The sequence below is a fragment of the Pollachius pollachius genome, assembly GCF_949987615.1.
Source record: "Pollachius pollachius genome assembly, contig: scaffold_455, whole genome shotgun sequence".
NCBI classification, from domain to species: Eukaryota; Metazoa; Chordata; class Actinopteri; order Gadiformes; family Gadidae; genus Pollachius; species Pollachius pollachius.
The window spans coordinates 1-10000 of record NW_027641648.1 but is presented as its reverse complement, the minus strand read 5'-3'; the positions used below and the strand labels follow the sequence as shown (position 1 = coordinate 10000).

The 10000-nt window shown below is 54.2% G+C and overlaps 1 pseudogene across 1 annotated transcript in view; it reads left to right on the top strand.

The window, feature by feature from the left end:
* LOC307091523 overlaps positions 1–9819 on the top strand; it is an 11015-nt pseudogene extending 1196 nt beyond the window's left edge. The window contains exons 3-11 of the transcript in view: positions 2290–2529; positions 3447–3611; positions 3645–3800; positions 4716–4830; positions 5833–5921; positions 7283–7648; positions 8164–8305; positions 8840–9004; positions 9637–9819. The product of the transcript in view is annotated as an uncharacterized misc_RNA (transcript). The remainder of the gene's footprint in view (positions 1–2289; positions 2530–3446; positions 3612–3644; positions 3801–4715; positions 4831–5832; positions 5922–7282; positions 7649–8163; positions 8306–8839; positions 9005–9636) is intronic.
* Positions 9820–10000: the final 181 nt, after the last annotated feature.

Here is a 10000-nt window from a genome sequence, read left to right as displayed (position 1 = left end):
CTCAGAGAGAGAGTGAGAGAGAGAGAGAGAGAGAGAGAGAGAGAAAGAGAGAGAGACAAGGACATGAAGTCACAAAGAAAGAGAAGCTAAAGACAGTCAGAAGGGAAGGTTCCCCGACGGAGACGGAGACGGAGAGGAGAACGAGGGAGGAGGAGGAGAGTGTCTCTGGGGTCATAGGTCAGTCTGAACGCGGCGTGTTTCGACGGAGGGTCGCCGAGCGACGCCTCGACCCCAACGCACGCTTCCCTACGTCGGCCAACCACGGCAGAGCTGAGTCGACCACGTCCGTCCACGGGAACCTATGCCCACCCCCCCCGGATCAACCCAGGACCCCTTGGCTGACTGAGTCCTGCCTGAGCGGAGGATCCCACTGTAACCGGGGGTAACGGGGCGTCGGGTAGAATAGGTGCATCATGGGAGGTGATCTCAGCAGGTAAAACACGACCTTGTTGTTCAGTCACGTCAAGGAGTCGCTCGACTTTTTCAAACTGTCTCCCGCTCGCCGCTGAGGGAAGGTGTGATTTATAGTTATAGTGTGTTATATCACATTTACAATCAGGGCGACTTACAATAAGTACATTTGTTAGACGAAAGAGAAACAACAATATATCTCTGTCGGTACAGTCAGGATCTTCATAGAACCAAGTGGCAAGCACTAACAATCACCAGGTTAATCCATTCCCTGTGTACAACAAACATAACTACGAATTTAATGTTTTATTTACTTCCGCGTTTTGTCGAGGAAGTCAGGCTAGGCTTACACCCTGAAGCTCTGTGATTGATGAGGATGTTCTAGTCGTTTAAGGTTACTATCTGAGTTATTCGGCTGGGTCTACCCAGAGTGTCTTTCAGTGAATTCAGATACATGATGTTTAGGAGTGCCTTGCTCAAGGGATGCTGCGGACAGGGGTTTGAACCCGGTATGCCTTTCAGAGTCTACCACCAGAGCCTCTGTTATGTGGCTCCACAAACTTTTTACGCCAATGTTCTCGACGCTCACAATATGTGTTCTCAACACATTATATACAATAATGTGTCCTGTAATGTCTCTCAGTTATACAACAACACCCCATTATCCAGCATACAAAGCTTTGCAACACATACAACATACACACATCCATACAGCTCCAACCTACACACCTTCTCACACATACCTTCACTTTTCAATTACATCCCCTGTGTGCTCAGGAAGGCCAACAGAGCCGAGAATGTCTGTTTAGAGAGACACACTGAAAGCACTAAACTAGCTGGAGTTGTAGGTGTGAATGCTAGGCTACATGCTACATGCTACACGCTGAATGTACTAAGCTAGCTGTAGATGTAAGTGTACATGCTAGGCTACATGCTACATGCTACACGCTGAATGTACTAAGCTAGATGTAAATGTAAGTGTACATGCTAGGCTACACACTACATGCTACACGCTGAATGTACTAAACTAGCTGTAGATGTAGGTGTACATGCTAGGCTACATGCTACACATGCTACGTGCTGAATAAACTAAGCTAGCTGTAGATGTAAGTGTACATGCTAGGCTTCACACTACATGCTACATGCTGTTGGAAGGGGTCTTTGGCTTCGACCGGGCAGTTATGAAGGGGGAGTGTGTGTGTGAAGACGGTGGACTGTATTCAGGGACTCAAAAGTCGACGTCGAAGGTCATCCACCACCTTCACACACAGCCAATCCCTAAGCTGGTTAGAGCTCGCCATCCAGCGGTGTGCAGCCGAGGACTCAGACGAGGAAACGTCGAGGGTTAGACTACCGAAGTACAGAACTGTTGCGATCGAGGGAAAACATCTGGAGACTCCGCAGGGAGCGCTAGGGGAACCTAGCCCGGTTCTACCAGAACCTCTCTTACTTCATTTCATTTGCACAGAGAGTCTGGCCACTCTCTATGGACAAACGTGAACTCACTTGAAGGCGGGTGTCTGTCGGAGTTTAAAACTATTGGATCTGCCCAGTGCCACTCTGGATCTGCCACAACCCATCGCTAACATTTGGCTACAACTGAAACTAGCGCACAACCTCAACGTCATTGTTCTCAACCGCTGCCTCTTTTCGCGGATTGGACTGGCAAAATTTGGCCGGAGAAAACCCGGGAATATGCCGCAAACCAAGTTGGACAGAAGATCTGAACGGAGCGATTAGGACAGAGTTGCTAACTGGATGCTAAGTGGCCGGATGCAAACCCTAATCGGGTGACCGCTAAGGGTGTGGTGCGTTGACGTCATGAGACGAATGCTAAGGAAGGGTCGCTAACAGGTGTACGTTTGTGTTCCCCTGCAGCGGATGGCCGGGGAGAGCCCTGAGATGACCCAGAGCCACGCCGTGCCTCCAGCGCCCCCTCCTGGCCAAACCAGTCAACAGCAACAACAGCAACAACAACAACTACAGCAACAGCAACAGCAACAACAACAGCAGCAGCAACAACAGCAGCAACAACAACAGCAACAGGCCCAACAACAACAACAGCAGGCCCAACACCACCACACACAGCTGATGATAGCCGGCTCCCAGTTAGCAGGGGTAAGGCAAACCAGCATCACACCAGACATTAGCGCGCAACATTAGCATGTAAAGCATTAGCACACGCGACATGAGCACGTATACCATTTGCACATGCAAAATGAGCATGCATAAGATTAGCACACGTAACATTAGCATGTTTAAGATTAGCGCACGCGACATGAGCATGTATGCACGCATCATTAGCATGTATAGCGTTAGCACACGCAACATTAGCATGCATATCATTAGAGCACGTGACATTAGCATGTATAGCATTAGCAGACGCGACGTGAGTATTTGTAGCCAGTGTAAAGTATAAAGAGTATCCACCTCAATCAAAAGACGGATAAATCTGTGGACGACAGCAGCTAGGGAGCTGATTGGTCCATTGTACACATGGGCAGACACGCCGACTTGTGATGTCGGCTGTCCAATCAAGATCCCACCCTGGGGGTTCAAATAGGGGCCCTTTAATGCCGCCGTTCACCGCCTCCTGGTGCAATGGCAACCGGTAGCAATGGTTTGATTCCCTGTGTGCCCGTTTGATCAAACGGTGTGTACTTTGGCGGGAATACTTCAAAGCACACCTGACAGTTGAACGGGGCCTCTAGCGAGACTGTTGCATTGCGGGGACATGTTAGGACATGCGGGAAACCTGAAACCAGAGCAGTGGAGCACCCCGGGTGGAGACCTGCATTCTTGGAATGAGCGGCTCTTCTCGTTTTCACTGTTTCTTCTCCTCCTCCTTCTTCCCTCCTCCTCTTTACCTCCACCTCCTCTCCTCCTCTTCCTCCTTCATCTCCTTCTGCCCCTCCTCCTCCTCCTCCCCCTCCCTCCTCCTCCACCCCCTCCCTGCTCCTCCTCCCCCTCCCTCCTCCTCCTCCTCCTCCTCCTCCTCCTCCTCCACCCCCTCCCTGCTCCTCCTCCTCCTCCAGCTGGCCGCCCTCCTCCCCGCCCAGCAGCAGCTCCTCCTCCAGCAGGCCCAGGCCCAGCTCCTCGCCGCGGCCGTGCAGCAGTCCAACGCGGTGCACGCCGCCCAGGCCGCCGCCCACAAACAGGCGAGCCATCAGCAGCAGCAGCAGCAGCAGCTGCAGCAGCTACAGCAGCTACAGCAGCTGCAGCAGTTGCAGCAGCTGCAGCAACAGCAGCTGCAGCAGAGCCAATCACAGGCCGCGCAGCTCCAGCATCATCAGCAGCAGCCCTCGACCAAGCAGGAGCAGCAGCAGCAAGCCACGCCCCCTCCCCAGCCACAGCTGTCGCTGTCTCAGCCCATCCAGCTCACTGCTCAGGTGAGGCCGGCCAATCAGGCGCTAGGAGGCACACAGCGGCCCTCAAGGTGGATCTCAGTCTCAGGAGGCATTGGGTTCAACTTTTAACACCACTGGTCTGTCTCTCTCCCCTCGTGTGTCCATGCCCGTCTGTATGTCTCCCTACCTGTCTGCCTACCTGTCTTTTTCACCTCTCTGCCTACCTGTCACTCCACCTGTCTCTCTCTCTACCTGTCCGTCTCCCTGCCCGTCTGTCTCTCCACCTGTCTCTCTCTACCTGTCTGTCTCCCTACCCGTCTGTCTCCCTACCTGTCTCTCTCCCTACCTGTCTGTCTTTCAAACCTGTCTGTCTCACTACTATCTCTCTCTCTACCTGTCTGTCTCCCTGCTCATCTGTCTCTCCACCTGTCTCTCTCTACCTGTCTGTCTCCCTACCCGTCTGTCTCCCTACCTGTCTCTCTCCCTACCTGTCTGTCTTTCAAACCTGTCTGTCTCCCTACCTGTCTCTCTCCCTACCTGTCTGTCTTTCAAACCTGTCTGCCTCCCTACTATCTCTCTCCCTACCTGTCTGTCTCCCTACCTGTCTCTCTCCCTACCTGTCTTGTCTTTCAAACCTGTCTGTCTCCCTACCTGTCTCTCTCCCTACCTGTCTGTCTTTCAAACCTGTCTGCCTCCCTACTATCTCTCTCCCTACCTGTCTGTCTCCCTACCTGTCTCTCTCCCTACCTGTCTGTCTTTCAAACCTGTCTGTCTCCCTACCTGTCTCTCTCCCTACCTGTCTGTCTTTCAAACCTGTCTGCCTCCCTACTATCTCTCTCTCTACCTGTCTGTCTCCCTACTTGTCCCTCTCCCTACTGTCTCTCTCCCTACTTGTCCCTCTCCCTACCTGTCTCTCTCTCCCCACCCGTCTCTCTCTCCAAACCTGTCTGTGTGCAGGACATCCAGCAGCTGCTGCAGCTGCAGCAGTTGGTGCTGTTGCCAGGCCACCCCCTCCAGTCCCCGGCCCAGTTCCTGCTCTCCCCCCCCCCCCAGGGCCAGCAGGCCCAGCAGGGTGAGCTCACGGCCCATTGGCTGAACCCCCCCCACCCGGTCCTCCTCTGTCCTGATTGGCTGTCATCCCCGGTCCTCCTCTGTCGTGATTGGCTGAGCACCAGAACATCAGTCGTTAAAGTAGTAGTAGCTCTACGCGTGGAAAACAATATAATAAACGTTTTAGAAGTCAAGAGTGAGTTTAAACAGCTGCTCATGGCTTTAGACCGCAGCAATTTGTGTATAATTTTGTCATTGTTAGTTTGTGTTATTGATTGATGCATTGATGAGTCAATTCATGTAGGACTGCTGAATGAATACCTGATTGACTGGCTGATTGACTCATTCATTCATTCCTTACTGTATGGTTCCTTAATTGCTGTATTCACCCGACTGATTGACAGGTTCATCGATGAATCAGTGTGGTCATTGATCGCTGTATTCACCCGACTGATTGACAGGTTCATTGATGAATCAGTGTGGTCATTGATCGCTGTATTCACCCGACTGATTGACAGGTTCATTGATGAATCAGTGTGGTCATTGATCGCTGTATTCACCCGACTGATTGACAGGTTCATCGATGAATCAGTGTGGTCATTGATCGCTGTATTCACCCGACTGATTGACAGGTTCATCGATGAATCAGTGTGGTCATTGATCGCTGTATTCACCCGACTGATTGACAGGTTCATTGATGAATCAGTGTGGTCATTGATCGCTGTATTCACCCGACTGATTGACAGGTTCATCGATGAATCAGTGTGGTCATTGATCGCTGTATTCACCCGACTGATTGACAGGTTCATCGATGAATCAGTGTGGTCATTGATCGCTGTATTCACCCGACTGATTGACAGGTTCATCGATGAATCAGTGTGGTCATTGATCGCTGTATTCACCCGACTGATTGACAGGTTCATTGATGAATCAGTGTGGTCATTGATCGCTGTATTCAACCGACTGATTGACAGGTTCATCGATGAATCAGTGTGGTCATTGATCTCTGTATTGATTCCCCCAGGCCTGCTGTCCACTCAGAACCTGATGCAGCTGTCTCAGCAGAACCCCGCCCTCCTCTCAGCCCCGCCCCGCCTCAGCCTGCAAGCACAGGTAGCGCACGTCTGTGTGTGTGTGTGTGTGTGTGTGTGTGTGTGCGTGTGTGCGTGTGTGTGTTGTCTAGATGGAGTCATCACACTACGTTAAAAGGAGAAAGAGAGAGAGAGAGAGAGAGAGAGAGTGAAGGAGGAAGACAGACAGAGAGCGAGAGAGAGAGAGAGTGGAGGAGAGAGACAGACAGAGAGCGAGAGAGAGAGAGAGTGGAGGAGAGAGACAGAAAGAGACAGAGAGTGCGAGCGAGGGAAGAAGGTAGAAGCAGCACCGAGTGAAGTGGTCAGGCCTGAAGACCGACTGTGAAGATGAATGCGTTTCTGAGAGCAATGTCATAGATAAAATGTGTCAAAATCATATTACAGCTCTCAAGAATTCCTCTACTTATAGTTACTTATAGGTACCATTTACAATCCTAAAAGGATCGTACAACACCTCAAAGAACCACCAAGGCTTCGAGTAAAGCGACGTTACCGCACACTCTGACCAACCGGCGCCAAGGATTGAATGACTTGATTGACTCAATTCCATTCGTGCCACACATCATCTTGCTGCATGGCGCCGTCAACAGCAAACACAGGAAACGCTCTTCCAACATACAGACGCCTCCTCCCTGACTGACTGATCCGTATTGAGCCCCACACTCCCAGGAGTGCCCCCCCCCCCAATGCAGAACCTGTTGCCGACCCTTTAATCAGGTCTGCGTGGGGGGGGGGGGGGGGGGGGGGGGGGGGCTCGGAGGGACGTCGATAGGTTAAGCTACGCGTCGCATCAGGGCAGCGCTGCGGTGCGCGCGTGGCTCCGAGCCGGCGGGGTGGAGGAGTAACCACGCCCGCTGATTCCTCCTCACACGCTCCCATGGATCTTCCATTAGCGGATGATGAGGGGGTCAGGGGGCTTGGGGTATGTAGATACCACTCCTCATTTCCTGCACGAGCGTCCTTGCCCCCCCCCCCCCCCCCCCCCCCCAGGGGTCAGCTGGGGGTCGGGAGGCTGATTCCAGATGTTTATGCGCGGCTGGGGTGCTTCTCGATGCTGACTGGCTGAGCGTCCTCGCTGGGCTGGGTCCACTGTGTGGACCCCGTCTCTGGTCCGAGCTGTCCGACCGGTCTCTCCTACTGGTCTCTCCTCCCAGGCGGTCCTACCAGTACTCCCAGTCCGTCCTCCCAGTCCGTCCTCCCAGTCAGTCCCGTCCGCATCTCTCTCTCTCTCTCTCTGCAGCGGCAGCCTCCTCACCACCAGGGGGCGGGTAGCGATTGGATCTTAAACTCAGATCCTTTCGGCGTTGTTCTCCAAACCTGCGGGCGCCGAGCAAAAACAGTAGCCGTTTTGTTTTGTCTCCCGTTGCTCCCGTTCCGCTCCAGCGTCTCCATGGCGACCGTCTGGTGTTCTCGTTACAGAGGGAGAAGAGCGCCGAGGTCGCGGCGGCAGGAAGCAGCGCCGGCGTCGGCATCGGGGCCGGAGCCACCGCCATCGGAGGCGGAGCCACCGGATCGGCGGTTGCCGCGGGCAGCAACAGCGGCGGCGGCGGCGTTGGAGGAGGAATTGGGGGCGTGGCCTCTGTCGGAGGGACCTCGGCGTCGGGCGGAACCATGGCCTCACCCCTGACCTCCGGGATGACCCCCGGGGGTCACGGGGGCGCCATGGGGGAGGAGCCTAGCGACCTGGAGGAGCTGGAGCAGTTTGCGCGGACCTTCAAGCAGCGGCGCATCAAGCTTGGCTTCACCCAGGTGGGTGGAGGGGGCGGAGCTTCAGTCAGTGTGGATGGACGGGGAGGAGCTTCAGTCAGTATGGGTGGAGGGGGAGGAGCTTCACCCAGGTGGGTGGAGGGGGCGGAGCTTCAGTCAGTGCGGATGGACGGGGAGGAGCTTCAGTCAGTATGGGTGGAGGGGGAGGAGCTTCACCCAGGTGGGTGGAGGGGGCGGAGCTTCAGTCAGTGTGGATGGACGGGGAGGAGCTTCAGTCAGTTTGGGTGGAGGGGGAGGAGCTTCACCCAGGTGGGTTCGAGAGGGGAGGAGCTTGAGTCAGTGTGGGTGGAAGAGAGGGGGAGAGCTTCAGTCAGTGTGGGTGGGAAGGGGAGGAGCCTGAGTAAGTGTGGGTGGAGGGGGAGGGGCTTCCCCCGGGTGGGTGGAGGGGGAGGAGCCTTAGTCAGTGTGGGTGGAGGGGGGAGGAGCCTGAGTCAGTGTTGGTGTGAAACTAAAACGATTGATTGTGTCACTCTAACCCCGGCCCTTTCTCCTGTCAGGGTGACGTCGGCATGGCGATGGGGAAGCTGTACGGTAACGACTTCAGCCAGACGACCATCTCGCGCTTCGAGGCGCTCAACCTGAGCTTCAAGAACATGTGCAAGCTGAAGCCCCTGCTGGAGAAGTGGCTCAGCGATGCTGGTGAGACGCTAACCACTAACCGCTAACTACTAATCACTAATTCCTAGCTGAACCCAACAATTAACTCTTGTCTGAGCAGATTACTTAACCCTAAAGCTAACCCCTAGGGTAGGCTAGGGCTAATGGCTAATGCTAACCGCTAACTGATAGCTAAACCCAACAGTTAACTCTAAGTCTGAGCAGCTAACTCTACCCTACGGCTGGCCTTATCTATGAGCGAGCTAAACCCTACCGCTAACCCCTACCTCGCCTATCCTACAACCCAAGGCTAGCTTGATGGTGAGGCTAACTCGTCTCGTCTAGCAACTAGCTTCCCTTCTGATAAAGAAGGGATAGCGTCCCGCTATCTAGAATCTAGCTAAACTCTGCCGCTAAATACACCCTACAGCTAACCAATGGCCAGCATCTGACAAAACTTTCTCTCTCTCTATCTCTCTCTCTCTCTCTCTCTCTCTCTCTCTCTCTCTCTCTCTCCCTCTCTCTCTCTCTCCCTCTCTCTCTCTCTCTCTCTCTCTCTCTCTCTCTCTCTCTCAGAGACCATGGCAGTGGACAGCATGCTGCCCAGCCCCTCCTCCCTCTCCTCCCCCATGATGGGCTTCGAGGGGTTGCCAGGGAGACGCCGGAAGAAGCGCACAAGCATCGAGGCGCACAAGCATCGAGACCAACGTCCGCGTGGCCTTAGAGCGCAACTTCATCTCAGTAAGGCGGCTGTCTCTCTCTGCGGTCTCTCTATCACACCTGTCTCTCTGTCTGTCTGTCTGTCTGTGTCTCTTTCCTGTCTATCTGTTTCTCTCTCCGCTCTCTCTATCACACCTGTCTGTCTGTCTGTCGGTGTCTCTTCCCTGTCTATCATGTCTCTCTCTCCCTCTCTGTGTCTCCTCTTTCCCCTGTCTGTCTGTCTGTCTCTTTCCCCTCTCTGTCTGTCCCTCTCACCTGTCTGTCCCTTTCTTTCTCTCCCCCCTGTCTCTCTCTCTTTCCCCTGTCTGTCTCCCTCTTCTCCTGTGCGTCTCTCCGACTGGCTGTGTGTCTGACTGTTTTGTCTGCCCCTGTCTGTGTTTCCTCCCTGTCGCTCTCTATCTTTGTCCTTCTCCTTTCCTGTGTCTCTCTCTGACTGTCTGTGTGTCTGTCTGTCAGTATGTCTATCCTCTGTCTCCCTCTGTCCCTCCTCTCTGTCTGTCTCTCCTCTCTGTCTGTCTGTCTCTCTCTCTGTCTCCTCTGTGTCGGTCGGTCTGTACCATGTGTGCCCTGACACGCGGGGGTGCCCTTTCTGTGTCGGCCGGTCTGTACCATGTGTGCCCTGACACGCGGGGGTGTCCCGTCTGTCCCCCCAGAACCAGAAGCCGACGTCGGAGGAGATCATGCTGATGGCGGAGCAGCTGAACATGGAGAAGGAGGTGATCCGCCGTGTGGTTCTGCAACCGCCGGCAGAAGGAGACAGCAGTGCCACGCCCCCCCTGCCCTGCCAGACCCCTCCCATGATGACGCACAAAGCCCCCTGCTACAGCCCACACTTGGTATGATCCAACTCCTATAGCACACACACACACCACCACACTTGGTACGCCCCGATACACTGGTTAACTCCTATCGCACACACAAACACATACCCCTGCTACAGCCCAAACTTGGTACGCTCCGATACACGGGTTAACTCTTATAACACAAATATACACACCCCTGCTACAGCTCACACTT